This window comes from Rutidosis leptorrhynchoides, chromosome 3, assembly GCF_046630445.1.
Source record: "Rutidosis leptorrhynchoides isolate AG116_Rl617_1_P2 chromosome 3, CSIRO_AGI_Rlap_v1, whole genome shotgun sequence".
NCBI classification, from domain to species: Eukaryota; Viridiplantae; Streptophyta; class Magnoliopsida; order Asterales; family Asteraceae; genus Rutidosis; species Rutidosis leptorrhynchoides.
This window is the reverse complement of record NC_092335.1, coordinates 37,679,729-37,697,576: the sequence shown is the minus strand read 5'-3', so window position 1 is coordinate 37,697,576 and position 17,848 is coordinate 37,679,729. Positions and strand designations below refer to the sequence as shown.

Genomic DNA, 17,848 nt, shown 5'->3' with positions numbered 1-17,848 from the left:
CAAAGATAGATGCTGTCGAGAGACGAATGGAAAAGATGACTAAAGATATCCACTCAATACGAATTAGTTGTGAGCAGTGTGGAGGACCACATTTGACAAAAGATTGTCTCAGTATTGAATTAACAATGGAACAAAGAGAGAATGTTTCATATCTAAACCAAAGGCCTGGATATAATTATCAGAATAATTATCAACCGCCAAGACCGATCTACAATCAAAACCAGAATTATAATCGAAATATTCCATACAACAACCAACAAGGTCCTAACAATCAACAAGTATCCAATAATACTTATAATCAGCAAAGACCTAATTTTCAAAACAAACCACCACAAACCGATGATAAAAAGCCGAATTTAGAAGATATGATGACAAAGCTAGTTGAAACTCAAACGCAGTTTTTCACATCTCAAAAACAAACTAATGAACAAAATGCTCAAGCATTTAGAAATCAACAAGCTTCTATTCAAAACTTGGAACAAGAAGTAAGTAACCTAGCAAGGTTAATAGGTGAAAGAAAACCGAGAAGTTTACCTAGTGATACAAATGCTAACCCCCGGAATGAAACAGCTAAAACCATTACCACAAGAAGTGGTACAACACTTAAACCACCTGAAATACCTGTAACTTCTGATGAAGCTATTCCTACTCCACAAGAACCACAACCTGATCAAGATAAGGAAAAAGAACCGGTAGTTGAAAAGGTTAATGAAGATAACACAGTTAAGGCTAAACCTTATGTTAAACCATACCAACCACCACTTCCTTACCCGAGTAAAATGAAAAAAGAGAAACTTGAAGCCGAGCAATCCAAATTCTTGGATATGTTTAAACAGATAAATGTAAATCTTCCTTTCATTGATGTGATTTCAGGAATGCCTAGATATGCTAAATTTCTGAAAGATCTAATCTCAAATAGAAAGAAAATGGAAGAACTCTCGGCTGTTACTATGAATGCTAATTGTTCAGCAGTGCTGTTGAATAAGATACCAGAAAAATTATCTGATCCAGAAAGTTTCACAATTCCATATTTTCTGGGTAGTCTTAGTTCAATAGAAGCATTGGCAGACTTAGGTGCTAGTATAAATTTAATGCCGTATTCATTATACGCTAAACTAGACCTTGGAGAATTGAAACCAACAAGAATAAGTATACAACTAGCCGATAGATCAATAAAATATCCTAGAGGGATAATGGAGAACATGCTAGTTAAAGTTGGTACTTTAGTATTTCCAGTAGATTTTGTTGTTCTGGACATGGAAGAAGATTCTCAAGTTCCTCTCATATTAGGAAGACCATTCTTAAACACGGCTAAAGCAATGATAGACGTGTTCGGTAAGAAATTGACCCTAAGTATAGAGGATGAGAGTGTTACCTTTTCAGTTGATAGAGCAATGCAACAACCGCAATCTGCAGATGATACATGTTATTATATTCAAACTATAGATTCACATGCAGAATTATTAGAAGAATTTCCAGAATTACAAGGAACAGGAGAATGTTCTTTAGGAGAAGGAACTGAACCAATTGATGAAGCTGAAATGTTAGCTACACTAATAGCTAATGGATATGAACCAACAACAGAAGAAATTCAAATGCTAAAAGAAGAAGACAGATATCGATATAAATCATCGATAGAAGAACCTCCGAAATTAGAATTAAAGCCACTTCCAAACCATTTGGAATACGCTTATTTACATGGTGAATCTGAATTACCTGTAATAATATCGTCTTCTCTTACTGAAAATGAAAAATCACAACTTATTTCTGTGTTGAAAGCTCATAAACCAGCCATTGCATGGAAGATTCATGATATTAAAGGAATAAGTCCTTCGTATTGCACACATAAAATCCTTATGGAAGAAGGTCATAAAACGTATGTGCAACGCCAACGAAGACTAAATCCGAATATGCAAGATGTAGTTAAAAAAGAAATTATTAAACTGCTAGATGCAGGTTTAATTTATCCAATCTCTGATAGTCCATGGGTAAGCCCAGTTCAATGCGTGCCTAAGAAGGGTGGCATGACTGTCATTACAAATGAAAAAAAATGAGCTTATTCCTACTAGGACTGTAACAGGATGGCGTGTATGTATTGATTATAGAAAATTAAATGACGCCACCAGAAAAGATCACTTTCCCTTACCTTTTATTGATCAAATGTTGGAAAGATTAGCCGGAAACAGTTACTATTGTTTTCTTGATGGATTTTCCGGATATTTTCAAATTCCAATAGCACCCGAAGATCAATAGAAAACCACGTTCACGTGCCCTTATGGTACTTTTGCTTACAAACGCATGCCATTTGGACTTTGCAACGCCCCTGCAACCTTTCAAAGGTGCATGATGGCGATTTTTCACTACATGATAGAAGAATGCATGGAAGTTTTCATGGATGATTTTTCAGTCTTCGGTGATACATTTGAATCATGTCTAGTTAATCTTGAACGAATGCTTATTAGATGCGAACAATCAAATCTAGTACTTAATTGGGAGAAATGCCATTTCATGGTTAAAGAAGGCATCGTTCTTGGACATAAAATTTCAAAAGAAGGAATTGAAGTGGATAGAGCTAAAGTAGATGTAATTGCTAAACTTCCACATCCCACCAATGTTAGAGGAGTTAGGAGTTTTCTAGGGCATGCCGGTTTTTACCGACGTTTCATAAAAGATTTTTCTAAAATTGCCACTCCTATGAATAAACTCCTAGAAAAGGATGCTCCATTCATCTTTTCAGATGAATGCATCAAATCTTTTAATATTCTTAAAGAGAAACTCACTAATGCGCCGATCATGATAACACCAAATTGGAATCTACCTTTTGAACTAATGTGCGATGCAAGTGATTTTGTAATGGGAGCCGTTTTAGGACAAAGGATTGAAAAACGATTTCAACCTATATATTATGCTAGTAAGACGTTACAAGGAGCGCAAACGAACTATACAACTACTGAAAAAGAACTCCTTGCTATTGTCTTTGCTTTTGACAAATTTCGTTCATATCTCGTTCTAGCAAAAACGGTGGTCTATACCGACCATTCTGCTCTTAGATACCTATTTTCGAAACAAGACGCCAAACCAAGATTAATCCGTTGGATCTTACTCTTACAAGAGTTCGATATTGAAATCCGAGATAAAAGAGGAGCAGAAAATCTCGCCGCTGATCATCTTTCTCGTCTTGAAAATCCCGAATTAGAAGTTCTAAATGAATCGGCCATACAAGACAACTTTCCTGATGAATATCTATTGAAGATAGATTATAATGAAATTCCATGGTTTGCAGACTATGCAAACTACTTAGTATGTGGATTCCTTGAAAAAGGATTATCGTACCAAAAACGAAAGAAATTCTTCAGTGATATAAAACACTATTTCTGGAAAGATCCACATTTGTTTAAAAGTTGTCCCGATGAAATAATACGCCGATGTGTATTTGGAGATGAAGCTAGTAAAATTTTAAACCATTGTCACACAGGACCAACAGGAGGGCACTATGGGCCTCAACTAACAGCAAGAAAAGTTTATGATGCTGAATTCTATTGGCCTACAATTTACAAAGACGCACACCTTCTTTGCAAATCCTGTGATGCTTGTCAAAGGGCCGGAAAAATAAGTCAACGTGATGAAATGCCACAAAATGTCATTCAAGTATGCGAAGTATTTGACATTTGGGGTATTGACTTTATGGGTCCATTTCCAAAATCTCATAATAATCTCTACATTCTCGTAGCCATTGATTATGTATCTAAATGGGCGGAAGCACAAGCTCTCCCAACTAACGATGCACGAGTTGTAGTCAACTTTTTAAAACGTCTTTTTGCAAGGTTTGGAACACCGAAAGCTTTAATAAGTGATCGGGGTACTCATTTCTGTAATAATCAACTTGAGAAAGTTCTCAAAAGATATTGAGTAACTCATAAAATCTCCACCGCATATCATCCACAAACAAGTGGACAAGTTGAAAATACCAACCGAGCTTTAAAACGTATTCTAGAAAAAAATGTAGGATCAAATCCGAAGGAATGGTCCAATAAATTGGAGGATGCACTCTGGGCTTTTAGAACAGCCTACAAAACTCCAATTGGAACCACACCTTTTAAACTCGTCTACGGAAAAGCATGTCATCTTCCAGTAGAAATTGAACACAAAGCATTTTGGGCTTTGAAGACATGTAATCTTGATTTACATGAAGCCGGACGTCTACGATTAAGTCAATTAAACGAATTAGAAGAATTAAGACATGAAGCATACGAAAATTCGTTAATCTATAAGGAAAGAACGAAGAAATGACATGATAAAAGAATCAGAAGTTCAAAAGAATTTAAAGAAGGAGACAGAGTTCTTCTTTTCAATTCACGATTCAACCTATTTCTTGGAAAATTGAAATCGAGATGGTCTGGACCATTCATAGTCAAAAGAGTTTTCCCATACGGAACGATAAAATTAATAAATTCAAATGGAATTGAATTTAAAGTTAATGGTCACAGAGTTAAACATTACATAGATAGTCCGATGGAAGTCGACAACGAAGTTAATCACAATTTCGATACCACAGCTAACTAAGTGTGGGGAGAATCAAGTCTTTAAAGGATAATATGTATTTCTGTTAGAGTTAGATTGTCTGTTTTCGTGTAGTTCTCGAAAATGGAACCCGAATGGTCTTTCCCTAGCAGACCCTAAAGAACTAGTCTTCTCCCCTCATTCTGAATTTTTATTTTTATTTAGGAAATGAAGACTTCCTGTGAACTAAACCATGGTCTAATGCTACACGCTTTGATCACTAAACGTAATAATGACACACTTCCGAGTGAACTAGTATCAGTAATCAGAGAAAGATTGGACGGAGTAAGAAAAGAATACAGATGCGAAGATAATAAGTTACAATTTGGTAAAGGAAAATCAAAATCCGCAGCGAAAAGAAGAGCACGACACCTTGAAAGATGTCACAAATGCGGAAAATGGTCACATGGAGGTAAATGTTCAAATAATCAAACCTATTCAAACACCGAATTTGTTACTTTATGCAGAGACGGACCGTTCATATGTTTAGAAGAAAAAACACTGAATGCTCGAGGTTACGCCTATGTAGCCATGAAAAATCAATTAAACCGACTATCTTATGAATGGGATAGATCGTATCACTAAGAATACTATCTCACAGGTAAGTCTGTACAGTTTTTATTTTTTATTTTTATTTTTAACCTTTTGATAATAAACGCTAATTTGTTCGCTATAAAGTATTAAATTGGTATTGAATAAAATTAGGTTTGGCGACCGAAATTATTGATATCATTCAAAAATTTATTACATCACTGCGAAATTTAACGTTTATTCTTAAGGTATAAATATCTTTAATCAATCAACCCAAAATATTTCAAAAATTCGTCATGAGTTAAATTAGGTCATGGAACCGAAATTACTTTACCGAAAAGAGGGGCGTATATTTTTGATAATATTTGATTGATTAAAGTGGGATAAAAGCCAAAAAAAATTTTAATTTTATTTTTACCATGTTTTAAAATTAATATATAAAAATTAAAATAATATTGTAAACTTTTTAAAATTAATATATTTAAAATTGTAAATATTTGAAAAATTAATCTTTTTAATATAAGTTTGTATGTATAAAAACAAAAATATAATATAAGTTTGGTGTGAATTTATAATATAAATTTTTAATTAAGTTTGGTGTGAATTTTTAATTTTATGCATTTTAAATTTAAGTTTGGTTTGAATTTAAAAACAAAAATTTACTTTATTTCGCTAAGTTAAAAATATGTTTTTTAAAATTCGTCATGAGTTGAATACTAGGTCGTTGAACCGAAATTGCTTTACCCGAGGGAGGGACGAGAACTTTTATTATCATTATTTTTAATCTTATTGAATTAAAGTATGCCAAAAATATTAAAAAACCCAAAAATCTTTACTTTTAAAACCGCGCTTTGATTTGACAAATTTTAAAAATTATGTCAAGGGACAGACTAGGACATCGATCCGAAACACCCTCGCTCCTAAAGGAAAACAAATTTTTAAAATTTAATTAATTATAAGTTTTATAAAGTATAAGGTTTTATTTAAAAAAAAAAAAAAGGCAAAACACTGTAGCCGGGTACCCATGCGATCGCATGGGAATCACCCTATACCTCCATGCGATCGCATGGAGGCAAATTTCTGGCCAGATCAAAACAGACAGCGAGTCTGTTCTTCAACACAAACAAACACATTTACACGAATCAACCCCAAAATCCTCTCTAAAATTCGCCATTTTTCACCGTAATTCATCATTTTTCTTGCTCTAATCATGCCTAGATTCTCATTCTTCAGCAAAATGGTAAAAATTACACCCCTAAACTCATAAATTTGCTAGTTTTTGTGATAAATTCCAATTTTTTTACCTAATGCAATTTTGTTAATTTCTAGTGTAATTAGTGTTAAATTGTTAGTATTTTATGCATGTATAATCTAGATTGATGCTATTTAACATGATTTGAAGCCAAAAACTTCAAAATTTTTAGAAATCTAGCATTTGTGTTCTTGAGCAATTTGGGGCTTTTTGATATAAACAGGTTATGGCCGATTTTTGTCATGAATTATTGCTAAATTGAGTAGTGTAACATGTTTAGATAGTTAAATGATCCAAACATTGATCCTAAACATGATTTTTAGAGATTAAAGTGGACTTTTTAAGTCGAAAATTCATGAACCTGATTAATTTGATATATTTGCCATTTGAGACTTGTTTAATTATTAGTAATGACTATTTTGACATGTTATTTGAGTTAAAAGCTTATGAATTTTGTATACATTTTCATATGTGCTTATTTGAAAAGTGTATAATTGTGAAAAATTGTGAAAATGTGTATAAGTTTAATTTTGATTTAACATGTTATAGTGATTGTTTTAAGTTGTTATTTTGCTAACACTAATGCATATTTGGATGCACAAATTTTGTGGTTAATGTGTTTTGCAGAAACCCGATACTGGAGGTTCAAGAGCATCATCATCTAGACGACCAGCACCAGAACCAGAACAAGAAATGTAAAACGAACAACAACCACAACAGGAACAACAACAACAGCCTGATCAGCACGTACCTTATTATGATCCGGTACAGTTTGTTGATGAATTCATAGTATTCCCAATGAGGCCGCCAGTAGAATTCCCAACGATTCCTGAGCACACTCTGCATCCTAATCTGAGATTTGATAGGAGATGGAGAGATTACGAGACATATCAAAGGAACAAATTCAAATTGGTAACAAAAAATGTAGAGGTGCCAAGGGTAATCGATTGAGCCCCTTTGGAAACGGTCCATCTAGCTGACCGTGTTAGACAGCTTTTGGTTCAAAGGTATGGCAGTTCTTCTTTTACAGATTGGGAACGTCTCTTCACCATTCGTAGACCTGTTTATAAGGAATGGTGTGTTGAGTTGATGAGTACTGTATCACTTGATACAAATATAGTTAGAATAGATGATAGAAGATTTCTTAGGTTTATCCTTGGCGGTAGGATGTACAGAATGTCCATGCTGGACATGGCCAGGGCCTTACAGATATATACTCCTGGTGAGTTGCTATTACCCGATTGTACAAATTTGATTCATTATGGTGAAAGGGTAGATAGCAACTTTGACGCTGACGCCATTTGGAGGCGTATGTCACATTTTGATGTTTTTACACGAGCAGGAGGACACTCCTATACACATATTGACAGAGCCGAGCTTCGTATTATTCATAGATTTTTAGCTAACTCGATTACACAGAGAGGTCACAATAAAGAAAAAATTACCTTACATGATTTATTCTACCTAAAGTGTATTCGGGATCCTAGAAGCTTTGTCAATATCCCTTACTGTGTTGCTTTTTATTTATCTAAAATGGTAGAGGGAATGCAGGACGGGAGTATAATAGGAGGAGGTATTTTTGTTACTCTCATTGGAGAGTATTTAGGTATTGATAGGAACCAAGGGGGTCCATTACAGCTTTGTAGAGAACAGGTTGAGCCCTTAGGATTGAAAGTTTATGTGGGTGCTAAGGTATTGAAAAGTAGACGTAACCAGGCAGTACCCTATGAGGGATCTCATCCTCAGGTAGAGAGAGGTTCAGACGAGGAAATGGAGGAGGCGGAAGACATTAGGGATGTCTTTCGAGATGCTATTCTTGACGTCCACGTTCGTATAGATGAGGAAGCAATGACGAACGCGGCCAGACATAGTATGTATGAGCAGTGGAACTCCGAGCGAGTATACGAGGATTATAGGCGACGCCAACACGATAGCTGGGTAGTTCATCAGCACCAAATCATGAGCCAGCTATCATATCAGGTACCAAATAACTATGTACCTACTCGATCTGCTCATTTTCCGCCACACAGCCCCGATATCCCACCACCCTTTAACCGGTATGACTATAACCAAGCCTATCAGAACACCTATAACCAACAATGGAACCCACCTGATGAGATGAACTGTAACCCCTATCCAGACTGATTTGGTTCCATTTGGTTATTTATATGATTTTTATGTTTTTATCTTTTTACTTATTCATGTTTAAACTTATGTTATTGAATATACTTATGTAATTTTTATAATTTTTATTATTATTGTGTACTAATATTTCACATTTAGGATTTGAAAGTGGGATATTAAGTCCCATTTCAAATTGTCATGCATGTTTATATTTGTATGTATGTATATTGTAAATTGTACAAAACAGGGTAAAACAGCGCATTTTCAAAGACTTGCATTAAGTTCAGTAAAAGCTACTAATTTTGACGACAAGATAAATGTGATGTAACAAGAGACGGAATGAACAAATGATATGCACCATTTATCATTCAGCAAACAAACGCCAATATGTTTGGAAACTTTGGTAAAATTTAATCATTTTCACACTAATCACCCTCAATAATTTAAATTGTTACTGATTTCTTGCAAATGAGGGCATTGCAAGATCTTAAGTGTGGGAAGGGGTTAAATTCTTTCGGATTTTAAAATTTTTACTTTATACACTTGATTACCATTAGAAATACTAGTAAAGTAGTAGTTGTATTAGAATCTAGTGCTCTCTGATAAAGAACAGCCCTAGTCTTATATACTGACTACCCAATTCTAGTAAAAATTTTCAAAATTTTCAATTAAATGAACTCAAAATCATGTTTATACATATTTTGTAAGACCCAAATATTTATCTTGCATACTCGTGTACTTATAACATTCGAGATTGGGTTTCGTTGGCTATTTATGGGAGTTAAAATGCAAAAGAATCTGTTTCAGTTATGTCGCGCGCCGCGCGGGGATTTGGCGCGCCGCGCCGTTTGCTGCTGACAGAATCCCTTGTTTTTAATTGGCTTAAATGAAGGGCAAATGGGTAATTTCACTTGAGGCCGGATTTGTGAGGCTTATGAGCTAGTTTGGATCAGTTTTGGATCCCATTCACATCCACTCATCATCTTCATCCATTTTTAGAGAGAGAGTAAGAGTTTAGAGAGAGATTGGAGGTTTTGGTGAGGAAGAAGCTCGAATCGTGCAAAGTCTCGGGTTTTAAAGTTGTTCCTTTCGTTCTCGGCTACACGGTGATAGTATTGGTAAGCTCAAACTCCGAATTTCAATTATCTAATTTGATATTCAAGTTAGGGTTTTGAGTTAATTAGTTGTAAAACCCTTTTATGTGATGAAATGGGTTTAGTGAAGCTAGTAATCGGGTTGTTGTTAATTGTTGGTGGATTTTGGGTTTGGTGAACTAATTGGCCATGTTTAGAACTTTAATTTGAGTTTAATCACTTAAGTTAGTGATTATGGAAGTGTTGAAACCCATTTAGGGTATTTGGTTGACTAACTTTGACTTTGGGTCAAATTAGGGTTTCGTGGTGATTATGACCCAATTGGCGATTTAATGAAGTTTATAAACTTAAAATGGATTAAGTTGAAGTATTAAACTGAGTTAAATGTGTTTTGGTGTCAAAACTTGCAAAGAATGAGATTTTGACCTTTATGGGTCAAAATTAGGGTTTAAGTGTCAAAATGGGTATGACACGTGTTTAACACTTGTGTTCGGGTTTAATTGGCATATTAGGACCATTCTCACTTGTGTTAGTGACTATTGGTTAGTTTGGGCACGGTTTGTGCTTGGAAGTGCATTTGGGTCGAAATTGAACTTAGTGACGAATTGGGTTGATTTGTAAATCCACTCTAAGTGTATTGTTGTAATTGTGATAATGGAATAGGTATTTTCCATTGGCGAGTTGCGGATTACTTGGAAGCTTTCTTCAAGACTTCAAGGTGAGTGATATTATCCTATGTACATATGTATGTGTAGGATGGGTGCGGGTCGGGTGAAGTGAATCTCGGCTATAGAGCTCACTTCACGTGTAGGTGGACTTGATGGACTTTTGTATAAGTCCAATTGGCACGGTTGTGCGTTTTGGTTGACCATCTTTGGCGAAGTACACGTTCGTGTGTACATTATCACACGTGATTGTGATTTGGATGTTGTGGCCCCGATGTGGTGGATTATATAATCCCGTGACCGTGGGTTTGAGTTGGAGAAGTGAATCGCGTGTGGTTTCGGATTCACGATGACGCGTGTAGTTTCGGTCATCTTATCGAATGAATCTCGTGTAGTTCGGATTCATGGTGACTCGTGTAGTTCGGTCATCTTATTGAGGTAGTAATCTCGTGTGGTTTCGGATTACTAAGGCTCGTGTAGTTCGGCCAACCTCGATGTTGTGAAGATAGTAATCTCGTGTGGTTTCGGATTACTAAGGCTCGTGTAGTTCGGCCAATCTTCATTGTGGTATTTGGTTCTCGGTATTGGGTTAAGGTGTTAACCTTGTTCGTTTATATTGTTATATATTAATGTATTGTTGTGTTGTAGCTAACCCTCCGGGTGTAGCTATTTGGCGTTGTTCACATCGTCGTTGGTGAACTTATATTGTTATTGTATCTTTAGCTCGTTGCTTAGAGATCGTACGGTATGCTTAGTGTAGTGCCTTATATGGATGCCTCGGTATGCGGTATTTGCTATTTTGTGGCGTGTCCATTTTATACATATATATGTATGTAGTATATTATCATTCACTAAGCATTAGCTTACCCTCTCGTTGTTGACTCTTTTTATAGATTGCATGCGGATGGTGGCTCGGGTAAGCGCGAGGATTAGAGGACTTGCATAGTTTGCGTAGAAGGCTTGCTTTTGGATTTATTAGGATTGGGTAGCGTGTCCCCAATCGCCATGCTCGGCTTTGTTTTGTATTAAAAGTCTTATGGTCGAAAATTGTATTTTGGTACTTAAGGGGTAATTTGGGTCAATGTGGGCCCCGCTTCGTAAATTTGATTTTATTAATTAAACGTGCTAGTTTTTCATATATGAAGTCATGGTTAAAAGCGTTTGAGCTAAATGTGTCGGGAACTAGTCAAACATTTTCATTAAATTGACTTCCGGGGACAGCGGGCTGTCCAGGTGGTTTGGCGCGCCGCGCGGCCACCTGGCGCGCCGCGGAGATGACCTGCACCAGAAAATTTTTTTTTTTTGTTTGAAATTTCGTCGAGTTTGGTCGGTTACGGTTTGGGTTGTTACAAGTGGTATCAGAGCATGGTCTAAGGGATTTAGGTGACTTGAGATAGGTGCCTAGACTTAGACTTGTGTGTGCTTAAATTGTTGCGGGACTTGTAGGATTACGGGTCGGAATGGGTTGGTTAGTGCCTTGGCTATAGGTTGACTAACGTTTATATTAGTAATGCGGATATTATTAATATGTTGTTGTGTTGTGATAATAATTCTCGCGTGTGTTTGTACCGCGTAGAATTTTGGTTGTGTTTGTGTATATCATCGAGCGAGACGGTCGTTGTACTAACGAGTCGATGCGGCATGTGTGCGTAATAAGAACTTGCAAACCTTATTACGGGTGCAAATCGTGTCTAACAAGTGATGTACGATGAGTGTTTAGCAAGATGGGGCTGTGTCGTGCGTACGGTTTTACACGTTCGTGGACTAATCGTTTTGCATTCTTTAGAATGGCGACGCGAAACGAGATCGAGACGAATGACGAGGAGTTTAATACTAGAGTTGCGGCCGCCGTTGCGGAGCAAATGGGTGCGTTAGAAGAAAGAATGGAAAGGAGGTATTCCGAACTTCAAAGTAGTGGTGAAATGGAGCGTTATCTTAAGAGCTTCATGAGGACTAAACCCCCGATGTATGACGGGAAACCGGATCCTTTGGTGAGCACAACATGGATTTCGGATGTCGAAGGGTGTTTTCGTACTATTGATTGCCCTCCCGAGAGGAAGACGAGACTCGCTACGAGTTTGTTGCGGGGTAGGGCAAGGGATTGGTTGGATGGTAAGATTGATCTTGTCGGTGGTGAGACGTTTATGGCCTTATCATGGGACGAGTTTAAGGAAGAATTCTTTGAGGAGTTCCGGACTTCGGCCGATTTGTGGGAATTGCGTAATGAGTTGCGAAATTTGCGACAAGGATCTATGGATTTGAGTACTCTTAAGACGACCTTTATGGCGAAGGCTCGTTTTTGTCCGGAGTATTTGGGGAATGATCGTTTGTTAATGGGGGATTTCTATCGGACCTTGAATGATGACTTGAAGGGTAAGATTAGTCGGGGTCAAGCGAAATCGTTTTCGGAATTATTCGACTTGGCTAGAGGTTTCGAGTCGTATTCACGATCGAAGAGGGGTGAATCTTCAAGTGAGAGAAGAGTTGTTTCTTATGGTGCTCCGAGTAAGAGGACTAAGGGTCCGAGTGTGAGCACGGGTGGTACGCGAACGGGTATATCGGATTCTAGTACGGCTAGATGTTACAATTGTGGCGTAAGGGGTCACAAGTCTTGGGAATGTTCGGTACCAAAGGGTGGTAGTATGGTGTGCTTCAATTGCCAAAAGGAAGGACATCGTAAGTCGGAATGTCCCAAGTTAGCGGGGACGGGTGCGGCCAGGAGACGTTAAGGTACGTTTAATTTTGATAAATATGTCTTTTGATTATTTATTAAATGCCGTTTGAGTTTGAGCTGCGTGCCTTTGTTGTGCATGTTATGCTACGGGTGACGTTCCTAATGGAAGTACCCTGTGTTGATGTTTGATTGACGGGCGAAGGGCGTAAGACTTGGCGTAACCAAGCATTCCTTAGTATTTGGGAAACGTTTCTACCAAGCCACGGAAATGGTTTTGGTGTTTGGTTGTTAAGCGCGTGTTCGCTTTGATGTTGAAGTGACGAATCATGAGGTTCGTCGGTTGGGTGGAACCCTTGAGATCGAGTGTTTTAAATCTCGATGGGTGTTGGTAATGGAGTCTTTATGACGCGACATTAGGTGCCTCTTTTATACCTACTAGCGTGGTGTTCGACTCCGATTGTGTTGCGGTACACTTTTCGTTCAAAGTGTTTAAGGGTTGGTTAAAATCCTTCGTGTGCTCAAGGTTGGAGCAAGATGTGGTAATGGGTCGTGCGAACCCTATTATTGGTAAAGTCTACCTTTGGTAGCATTGTACGAGTGTACGAGATGCGGTTATGGAACGTAATTCTAAGTGGGGGAGTTACACTCCCGCACGAGGAAGTTTTAGTGTGAGATTTCGGATGATGCTATTGGTAGATCCGGAAAATGTTGTCGAGACCTGGTTGGGTCGATTTGTGATAGAGTACAATTTCGGATAAATTGTACTTATGGTTTGGATTTGAATCATCACCGAGGTGGTAACGTGGTAAATCTCATTGAGAGATAATGGACGTGTTTGACGAGCAAAGTGAAATCCTCCGGTTAAGGGAGGTGTGTGTCGGGTTCTCTTGTGGAGAATTATTGTTTGGTACCTATGTTTGGTATAGGTGGTTCTTGCTTGATTATGGATGGTTAGTGTTCCGCTAGGGTTCACTATAGTGTAGCAGAGCGCGATGTTGCATTACTCGTTGTTTGAGGCCGAAAGTGCGTATGTGATCGATGAAGCATGATCTTCGGGTCCGCTGACTTCATCGTGGTGTTGATGATTAATGAAGCATGATCTTTAGGGTCCGCTGACTTCATTATGGTATGGTTGATCGGTGGAGCATGATCTTCGGGTCCGCTGACTTCATCGTGGTGTTGAGATCGGTGAAGCATGATCTTCGGGTCCGCTGACTTCATCCGGTGTTGAGATTGGTGAAGCATGATCTTCGGGTCCGCTGACTTCATCATGGTTGTGAATCGCGTGTGGTTTCGGATTCACGATGACGCGTGTAGTTCGGTCATCTTATTGGAATGAATCTCGTGTAGTTCGGATTCATGGTGACTCGTGTAGTTCGGTCATCTTATTGAGGTAGTAATCTCGTGTGGTTTCGGATTACTAAGGCTCGTGTAGTTCGGCCAACCTCGATGTTGTGGAAGTGAATCTCGTGTAGTTCGGATTCACAAATGACTCGTGTAGTTCGGTCATTCCTCCGGGATAGTGACTCTCGTGTAGTTCGGATTCACTATGGCGCGTGTAGTTCGGCCATTCCCGATTGTTGTTGTGGTGAAGGTAGTGAGTCGCGTGTAGTTCGGATTCACTAAGGCGCGTGTGTTTTCGGCCAGCCTTCGTATGTTGTGTGATCCGTCGGTTGTTTTATACACCGATGGTGGGGTCGTAAGGACCGGGATGTTTGATCTATTGGTTGTTTTATACACCGATGGTGGGGTCGTAAGGACCGGGATGTTTGATCTATTGGTTGTTTTATACACCAATGGTGGGGTCGTGAGGACCGTGTTGTTTGATCTATCGGTTGTTTGATACACCGATGGTGGGGTCGTGAGGACCATGTTGTGTGATTAGTGATGCGATAGCCGTGTTTCGCTCACATGTTGTTACGGGTGTGACTAGAGTCGATTTTGTACACCTTTGGATTTAGCGTTGCCATAGTCGGTTGGGCGCTATCGGTTCTAGCCGTTGGATTATATGTTACGGTAGTTGCGTATTGGTCGTATTGCGCACTACAAAGGATGTATTGTGATTGGTGCTATCCGTAAGGATTCGTTTGGATCGGTCTTCATCGGTTCGGGTTGTTGACCTTAGGTTGGGACTTGGGTGCTTTTAGCGTTGTACTCGGTAATAGTACGCTAAGGGATTTATATCTCGGTACGAGATTGGTTGAGTTTTCCCGATGTTAGGGAAGGAGCATGGTTTTAGTGCTCGGATTGTGGATTTGAGAAAATCGCGGATGACGATTTTAGTGTTAAAGGTGCTTCAATGAGAATAGTTGCCTAGGAAAGTCGGGTTGGAACTTATGTTTAGGACCGTAAGTGGGGTCCGTTTGGTTAAGTGACGAGGATCACGAGGACGTGATCGAGTTTAAGTGGGGGAGAGTTGTAAGACCCAAATATTTATCTTGCATACTCGTGTACTTATAACATTCGAGATTGGGTTTCGTTGGCTATTTATGGGAGTTAAAATGCAAAAGAATCTGTTTCAGTTATGTCGCGCGCCGCGCGGGGATTTGGCGCGCCGCGCCGTTTGCTGCTGACAGAATCCCTTGTTTTTAATTGGCTTAAATGAAGGGCAAATGGGTAATTTCACTTGAGGCCGGATTTGTGAGGCTTATGAGCTAGTTTGGATCAGTTTTGGATCCCATTCACATCCACTCATCATCTTCATCCATTTTTAGAGAGAGAGTAAGAGTTTAGAGAGAGATTGGAGGTTTTGGTGAGGAAGAAGCTCGAATCGTGCAAAGTCTCGGGTTTTAAAGTTGTTCCTTTCGTTCTCGGCTACACGGTGATAGTATTGGTAAGCTCAAACTCCGAATTTCAATTATCTAATTTGATATTCAAGTTAGGGTTTTGAGTTAATTAGTTGTAAAACCCTTTTATGTGATGAAATGGGTTTAGTGAAGCTAGTAATCGGGTTGTTGTTAATTGTTGGTGGATTTTGGGTTTGGTGAACTAATTGGCCATGTTTAGAACTTTAATTTGAGTTTAATCACTTAAGTTAGTGATTATGGAAGTGTTGAAACCCATTTAGGGTATTTGGTTGACTAACTTTGACTTTGGGTCAAATTAGGGTTTCGTGGTGATTATGACCCAATTGGCGATTTAATGAAGTTTATAAACTTAAAATGGATTAAGTTGAAGTATTAAACCGAGTTAAATGTGTTTTGGTGTCAAAACTTGCAAAGAATGAGATTTTGACCTTTATGGGTCAAAATTAGGGTTTAAGTGTCAAAATGGGTATGACACGTGTTTAACACTTGTGTTCGGGTTTAATTGGCATATTAGGACCATTCTCACTTGTGTTAGTGACTATTGGTTAGTTTGGGCACGGTTTGTGCTTGGAAGTGCATTTGGGTCGAAATTGAACTTAGTGACGAATTGGGTTGATTTGTAAATCCACTCTAAGTGTATTGTTGTAATTGTGATAATGGAATAGGTATTTTCCATTGGCGAGTTGCGGATTACTTGGAAGCTTTCTTCAAGACTTCAAGGTGAGTGATATTATCCTATGTACATATGTATGTGTAGGATGGGTGCGGGTCGGGTGAAGTGAATCTCGGCTATAGAGCTCACTTCACGTGTAGGTGGACTTGATGGACTTTTGTATAAGTCCAATTGGCACGGTTGTGCGTTTTGGTTGACCATCTTTGGCGAAGTACACGTTCGTGTGTACATTATCACACGTGATTGTGATTTGGATGTTGTGGCCCCGATGTGGTGGATTATATAATCCCGTGACCGTGGGTTTGAGTTGGAGAAGTGAATCGCGTGTGGTTTCGGATTCACGATGACGCGTGTAGTTTCGGTCATCTTATCGAATGAATCTCGTGTAGTTCGGATTCATGGTGACTCGTGTAGTTCGGTCATCTTATTGAGGTAGTAATCTCGTGTGGTTTCGGATTACTAAGGCTCGTGTAGTTCGGCCAACCTCGATGTTGTGAAGATAGTAATCTCGTGTGGTTTCGGATTACTAAGGCTCGTGTAGTTCGGCCAATCTTCATTGTGGTATTTGGTTCTCGGTATTGGGTTAAGGTGTTAACCTTGTTCGTTTATATTGTTATATATTAATGTATTGTTGTGTTGTAGCTAACCCTCCGGGTGTAGCTATTTGGCGTTGTTCACATCGTCGTTGGTGAACTTATATTGTTATTGTATCTTTAGCTCGTTGCTTAGAGATCGTACGGTATGCTTAGTGTAGTGCCTTATATGGATGCCTCGGTATGCGGTATTTGCTATTTTGTGGCGTGTCCATTTTATACATATATATGTATGTAGTATATTATCATTCACTAAGCATTAGCTTACCCTCTCGTTGTTGACTCTTTTTATAGATTGCATGCGGATGGTGGCTCGGGTAAGCGCGAGGATTAGAGGACTTGCATAGTTTGCGTAGAAGGCTTGCTTTTGGATTTATTAGGATTGGGTAGCGTGTCCCCAATCGCCATGCTCGGCTTTGTTTTGTATTAAAAGTCTTATGGTCGAAAATTGTATTTTGGTACTTAAGGGGTAATTTGGGTCAATGTGGGCCCCGCTTCGTAAATTTGATTTTATTAATTAAACGTGCTAGTTTTTCATATATGAAGTCATGGTTAAAAGCGTTTGAGCTAAATGTGTCGGGAACTAGTCAAACATTTTCATTAAATTGACTTCCGGGGACAGCGGGCTGTCCAGGTGGTTTGGCGCGCCGCGCGGCCACCTGGCGCGCCGCGCAGATGACCTGCACCAGAAAATTTTTTTTTTTTGTTTGAAATTTCGTCGAGTTTGGTCGGTTACGGTTTGGGTTGTTACATATTTATGAACGATAAAACTAGGTGTTAACACCGAAATTATTGTTACCTCAGAAATGACATAAATTGAGAAACAAACAAAAATGTTAAAATTCATTTAAAATGGAATAGAGGACAATAAAAAG

General features: G+C 38.5%; 2 long non-coding RNA genes across 2 annotated transcripts; both read left to right on the top strand.

Annotated features, from left to right (window-relative positions):
• The first annotated feature begins 9,393 nt into the window (after positions 1 to 9,393).
• Positions 9,394 to 11,342, top strand: LOC139897411 (uncharacterized). Its single transcript, XR_011776563.1, has 3 exons — positions 9,394 to 9,585; positions 10,225 to 10,279; positions 11,120 to 11,342. It is a non-coding gene; the product is annotated as an uncharacterized lncRNA (long non-coding RNA).
• A 4,199-nt stretch (positions 11,343 to 15,541) lies between these two features.
• On the top strand, positions 15,542 to 17,494 carry LOC139897331 (uncharacterized). The gene is made up of 3 exons (XR_011776524.1): positions 15,542 to 15,733; positions 16,373 to 16,427; positions 17,268 to 17,494. It is a non-coding gene; the product is annotated as an uncharacterized lncRNA (long non-coding RNA).
• The last annotated feature ends 354 nt before the right edge of the window (positions 17,495 to 17,848 follow it).